Here is a 5,564-nt window from a genome sequence, read left to right on the forward strand (position 1 = left end):
TTCACATTATAGCAGGCCATCAAAATTCCCTGGGCATTCTAATGACTGTAAAGCTTTACTAACAATGAAATGTCAGTATGCACACTTGCATAACAACAGTATATGATGTTAACAGTGTATCGACATTACGTATTTAAAATACAAAATATGAGTAACTGTATTCCGTTACAGTTACAGCTTAAATACAGCTTAAATAGGTGATAATTAGAATACAGTACTTTGCTGAAATAAATGGATTACACGGCGGCCATTTATTGTTTCATATGTTAGGTTATGCCCTCTCTAATTTTGGAAATTCCACGCATTGCTAGAAACCCAAACAAAGCAGACAATAAGAGGCTGTAATATAAGCTTCCTGTTAATGTTGGTGGTGTCAGTTACACAATGGACCCAGAGCCAGCAGTGCGTGGACAGGAATGCATCTCTTACCTGAAAATTCCGGCACCACTTCACATTTAAAGAAGAAAGGGATGGGCAAAATCTGACCATGCAATGCAAACTCTGTTTGCCAGCAACTAAAAGACTCCAACCTGAAGAAACATCTGGAAGTAAGTTCTTTTTAAAAAACTAACGTTAGCCTACTGCAACTACCTTGTTTTAGTTGTTGTGGCTGCCTGGGTTATGTGCCACTTCAGTGTCTTCGATGTAGTATTGCTGTGTGATCTATTACTATTATTGAAGGCTGCATTACAACCTACAAACAGACAGAGAGAAAACATTTTACTGATACAGACATAGTTTTCTACACAAAGTGCAGCCTTACCTAATGTCCACCCTGCTGTTACTCATTTTATATTAAGATTTAAAAATCTAGTTGGTATTGCTTTCAGAACTACACATGATTATATGTAGCTAGCAGGTTGTTAATGCTATCCAGAAGCGCAATAGAAGCAGGCGGAGCGTCAGGCTTACATGTAAAGTCAATGGAAAGGCGCGCTGACCCGCGATTGCGGCTCCCGCGAAAATTCGGAAGCAGATTTGCGTCGCGAAAACGCCAAAACGCCTGAAACGCGCGTGAGTGTAGCGCGTTTCAGGCGTTTGACTCGCGAAAAAAACCACGCGCGTGAGTTTATGTGTTGCATTTTGTGCATACACGCGTTTCGCGTCCCCCGCTCGAGTTGGAAAAATCTGAACTCCAGCGTGAAATCGCGCCGCGACAACCAATCAGGAGCCTGGTGACGTGGCTGTTACCTAGTTCAAAGGGGCAGATCCAGCCAAAGCCCTTTATTCTTCAATAGAAGGAAGGCTAATCAATGCCGTAGCAAACAACCCGGAGCCGTACGACACCAGCTGCTTTCTGGACCGATACAGGAATATAAAGGACCGAGCTTGGAGGAAGATATGTAAAGAGATCGGGCAACCTGGTAAGTTCATTCATTTTTCTTAAGTTTTCTCTAAAGTTTTCACTGACCCGGGGAAGCCGCACAAAAGCTAGCAAGCCCCCGCTATTTTCCCACTGACGTACAAATACCGTTCTGCTTTTAGGCATGTTGTCATTTAAGAATATATTTTATTGTTTATTAATAAACAGCTCACAGCGGTCCCGCTGTTCATCCGTCACTGCCTCTTTTTTCTTAATTTTCATTTTCTTTTTTTTTGCACCGTACAGCATTGCATTCTGCAGCCTGATTGACAAATCTCCTGCGCTTACCAAATTTATCATGTTTGGTTTTGATAATCATCACGTCCAATAGAAAAAACAGCACAAAAACACCCATAACTATGAGCCTCATTCGGAAATAGACACCTGCACCGCGAGGGAAAAAGGCGCACGAAAGTGGCAGGCAGATGAAGACAAACCGCGGCATATTAATACTTTTACGTTTTGCAATCTACAAAGGTTTGCACTTTGAGAATCAATTGTGAGAACTGTGACCAATGTTCATGTGTGTGTGTGGAAAACAGTGTATAAAGTGCGTGGCCAGGGGCTAGTTATTCTGAGAACCCCTGCTGCAATAAATGAGGGACCACTGTCTACTCTATGATTATTATATTCAACCTGTTAACATTTAATACTGTATTGATAGAACCAACTGATTCTGAAGCAGAGCATCCGCACTTGCTTCTCCTGGCTCCCCAGTCCCTGAGCTCCTGCTGCTGCACCCACAGATATGTACAGCAAGCACTGATACCTTTTTAGTCGGTGGGATTGCCTGTGATCACCTTTACTAAATATCTACAACCAATCTGATTATATCCTGTTTTTGTTTTTTTTTTGTTTTTTCAATGTTGAAATTAAAATCTAGTAGCAGTCTTCTCATTTCTTTGTGTTTTGTGCTGTTTTACAGGCCCACAGGGGAGGACGGCTCCGAGGCAGATGAGGGACGGGTCCCAGGATGGTCCATCGGTGGTGGAGCTGGCCATCCTGGAGTCCCTGAAGAGTCCACACCAGTCTCCAATGGAGCATTTCCTCCTCAGCCTTGTTCCTGCTCTGGAGAGCAGCTGGTCCTTTTTATTCCTGTCTCTCTGTAAATACTTATATTTTATATATTTATGTTTAATGTATTTCTGTGTGAGAATTTTAATATTATTTCAAATAAATTTTTATAATGACTGATGTCTCAGTTCTACTACACAGCAAATGTTGGCACACGACTTGACACATGTAGAATTTATTTCATATTATACTAATGACAAAATATACTAATACAGTGGGATGCAAAAGTTTGGGCAACCTTGTTAATAGACATCATTTTCCTGTATAAATCGTTGGTTGTTACAATAAAAAAATGTCAGTTAAATATATCATACAGGAGACACACACAGTGATATTTGAGAAGTGAAAAGAAGTTAACTGGATTTACAAAAAGTGTACAATAATTATTTAAACAAAATCAAGCAGGTGCATAAATTTGGGCACCACAAAAAAGAAATGAAATAAATATTTAGTGTATATCAATGTGTGTGTCTCCTGTATGATATATGGGGTGCCTTTGTCTGGACGTGCTTCCCATCCAGAGCTGCACAGCACAGAGGGAAGTTCCAGCGCTCCTGGAAATCCCTCTGTGATGGACCGCCAGTCTCCAGGTGAAGGCACAGCCATGAAGTCGTCCACTAGACAGTCCCAGATGGCCGTCGCTGCCTGGGGGTGATCTGACACACCGACTCTGTAACTGAACGCTTGGTGCTGAAGCAGTCCGCGGTGACAAGGAACCTGGACAAAATTGTTCAAAATCAGTATTATGTGTACTGCAGTTACAAAATACATTATTCAAATTCCAAAATACTTTGGTGATGTCAGATTTAAATCACAAAACTTAAATCTTACATAAAACATTTTGTAATTATAAGGATAATTACAAAATGTATATTAGATGATATCTAAAACAGTTGTGTTTTATTTTAACTTTAACATATCATAATTTGATTGGTAGCAACTTTCACAACTACAGTGAGCCAATCACTCATAATTCCTAAACATGTCAATCAGGTAGGAATGAAGTGAGACATTAATAGAAATAAAGAGTTGTGTGTTGACATGTAGCCCTTTCCTTGCTTAAATCATTAATATTTTTGAAAAATTAATCTGTGATAAGACAGCTTATCAAGATAGAACCATGTAACTAGAGATGAACCAAACTGTTCAGTTTTATCTAACTGTTTTAATTAATAAAGGCTGGTGCTGCTATAGAGTCTGACAGCTGCAGGGATTATATACAAATATTCAACTATCCCAGAATTAAACCAGGTCTAAATAAAAAGGAGTGAGTATCACTACAAAGGTTAACTCAGTGGTCCTAATGCTACAGTTTGATATCAGCAAACACCGAGCGCATACATTGATGTGACACCACAGCCATGCTATCATCGCAAACACTGATAACAGCATAAATCGAATTAAATCGGGACTTGATGAGACCTTCTGAGTATCACTAGAAATATTATAAATAGTCGTCTCTGTACCACAGTTTGCTATCAGTAAACACCGGCAGCATTCACTGTTAGCATAACACATCCATGTTTGCAGTGTATAAATGGATGGTTTAGCATATATTAGCACAGGCAGGGCCGGCCCGTGGCATAGGCCGTATAGGCAAATGCTAAGGGCGCCGTCCATCAGGGGGCGCCACGCCAGTGCCACAAATGTTGAAAAAAGAAAAAAAAAAAGTTGGTACTATTATTTCTAAATACAAAAAATAATCCCACGTTAATTAAAATGCAAAGTAAAGCTTATTTAATAGAAATATTATTTGTTACAACATTACGCCCCCCCCTCGCACGGTGCGCCCCCTCTCCTCCCGTATCATGGTTCCTTTTGGACGTCACCACATCAAAAAGTCAACACAAGATGTCAAAACGGCCAAAACTGTCAGGTGCCCAGGGAAGAAAAAAGAGAAAAGAAGAGGAGGAGAAACGAGAAAAAGACAGAGGTAGGTAACGTTAGCCTACATGAAATTATTTGTCTGAATGTGATAGTAACCTAAATTTTTTAGCATTAAGCTAATGTTACATGATTCGCTAATTGCTAATCAATAAATAGCTAGTTAACTGTTTTAACGTCAGTTAATATTGTGGAGGGGGCTAAATTGTTATGGAAAATAATAATGTAACGTTAGGTAATTACAGTACTCCCACCTTTCCCACCATTCCTCATTTGTATTCATCTTTTAAGCAGGTGTTTTTTGTTTACATTGTTATTGCCTTCTGGTTAGCTAACGTTTACCCTGCAGGCAATAGTCACTTTTCCACCCCTGTATATATTATAGTTGTAAGCCTAGTTGTTAAAGTGCACATCATTAATGTTAATTAAGCAATATCACATGAGAGGGAATGCTGTTTTTTAATATGAGCACTGCTGTGATTCGGTCAAAGATAATCATAACATAACATTCTCATATGATATTATACTGTTACTTTGCATTCTGCTATTCAGCATTTCACTGTAATGATGACAATAAATTGAATCTAATCTAATTTGCATATCAGTTAACATCATACATATATCTCTTTGGTTTTTCATTTATATTATATCATTTCATTTTATTCCTGGAATCATATGTTTTTATTATTAGACTTTAATACTCAGTGGTGTCATATACTCCTCTCTTCAGATGCACTGTTGAAGTTTCTAAATCCCACCCCTGGGCCATCTACCACATCTACCGCTGCTGCCTCCACTTCAGCAGCACAACCCAGCCATGATGCAGCAGCATCAAGCGGTCTTCCTGTTGCCTCCACCTCAGCAGCACAACCCACCAGTTTTGCAGCAGCATCAAGCAGTGTTATTGTATTTCATATATTCATTTTTTTATTTTTTGTATTCATTTATTTATTCATATATTTTTTTATCTTGTTAATTATTCTGATTGTGAATTTGCTTTCTTTAAGTAAAAAAAAAAGGTCAAAGACAAAGCTATTCGGTTTCTTGTGAGTACATACACTACACTGCCGATGTAGGGGGGCGCCACCTAAAATCTTGCCTAGGGCGCCAGATTGGTTAGGGCCGGGCCTGAGCACAGGTATCAATAAAGGACTACCGTATTAAATACTTTTACTAACCTCAGGCAGACGGACAGGCGCTCTGCAGGTGGGATTGAGCGCCTGTAATTGGTGTCTAGGCGGGC

At 39.5% G+C, this 5,564-nt stretch overlaps 2 long non-coding RNA genes across 2 annotated transcripts; both read left to right on the forward strand.

Annotated features, from left to right (window-relative positions):
- The first annotated feature begins 914 nt into the window (after positions 1 to 914).
- Positions 915 to 2,554, forward strand: LOC146717642 (uncharacterized). Its single transcript, XR_014923837.1, has 2 exons — positions 915 to 1,364; positions 2,289 to 2,554. It is a non-coding gene; the product is annotated as an uncharacterized LOC146717642 (long non-coding RNA).
- A 1,449-nt stretch (positions 2,555 to 4,003) lies between these two features.
- On the forward strand, positions 4,004 to 5,352 carry LOC146717643 (uncharacterized). Its single transcript, XR_014923835.1, has 2 exons — positions 4,004 to 4,370; positions 5,052 to 5,352. It is a non-coding gene; the product is annotated as an uncharacterized LOC146717643 (long non-coding RNA).
- The last annotated feature ends 212 nt before the right edge of the window (positions 5,353 to 5,564 follow it).

The sequence above is a fragment of the Copadichromis virginalis genome, linkage group LG2 (genome assembly GCF_057382275.1).
Source record: "Copadichromis virginalis isolate Kocher_CV1m ecotype Utaka linkage group LG2, C_Virginalis_male_GT1.1, whole genome shotgun sequence".
NCBI classification, from domain to species: Eukaryota; Metazoa; Chordata; class Actinopteri; order Cichliformes; family Cichlidae; genus Copadichromis; species Copadichromis virginalis.